The sequence below is a fragment of the Syngnathoides biaculeatus genome, chromosome 8 (assembly GCF_019802595.1).
Source record: "Syngnathoides biaculeatus isolate LvHL_M chromosome 8, ASM1980259v1, whole genome shotgun sequence".
NCBI classification, from domain to species: domain Eukaryota; kingdom Metazoa; phylum Chordata; class Actinopteri; order Syngnathiformes; family Syngnathidae; genus Syngnathoides; species Syngnathoides biaculeatus.
In genome coordinates this window covers 9,811,398-9,812,113 of record NC_084647.1, presented here as the reverse complement: position 1 = coordinate 9,812,113, position 716 = coordinate 9,811,398, and the positions used below count along the sequence as shown (strand labels likewise).

Genomic DNA, 716 nt, shown 5'->3' with positions numbered 1-716 from the left:
TTGTACCTCCTTAGCAAGTGTTTTGAGAAAACAGTTGGGTGAGTTATTTGGAGCATCTCTGTCTTTGCAAAAGCTGGACCGCGATGGTAGATTGAATACCCGCTCGCTGGTTTCTAATCTGCCATCCACCATCATGTGTTTGTTACCTGCTGGTATATGGTTCTGACATCTTTTGATGTCCTTGTCATTCAAGTCTTAAAAAAACTTAAATCAAATAAATAATTAGTTATATAGAGTAATAGTAGTGATACAATTGAGGCCCCGTAGCTCAGTGGTTAGAGCACTGGTTTAGTAAACCAGGGGTTGTGGGTTCGTATCCCAATGGGGCCTCCACTCCCTGAGAAGGGTTGCGTCAGGAAGGGCATCCGGCGTAAAAATTGTGCCAAACATATATATGGGTTCATCTGAGATGACACGCTGTGGCGACCCCGAAAGGGACAAGCCGAAAGAAACACACAGTAGTGATACAATTGATTGATTGTCTCTTAAAAGTCTTCTAGATTAATATATCTTGCCTGAAAAGGCCAACATGGCAAGCTCAGATCGATGTACTTAGTAATAAGATCATAAATTGCTACATTGATCTAGTAGATGAAGCGTTAAACTAATGAAATGTTTGCATCTTGTGACACATGAAGGTTTTCGTCAAAGTGAATCAGTTTGCAGTCCATAATATGGGGTGTCTTGTACGCAGATAAGTCTGCATAAACATCATG

At 40.9% G+C, this 716-nt stretch overlaps 1 non-coding gene across 1 annotated transcript; it reads left to right on the top strand.

Annotated features, from left to right (window-relative positions):
• The first annotated feature begins 257 nt into the window (after nucleotides 1–257).
• Nucleotides 258–330, top strand: trnat-agu (transfer RNA threonine (anticodon AGU)). The gene has a single exon. It is a non-coding gene; the product is annotated as a tRNA-Thr (tRNA).
• The last annotated feature ends 386 nt before the right edge of the window (nucleotides 331–716 follow it).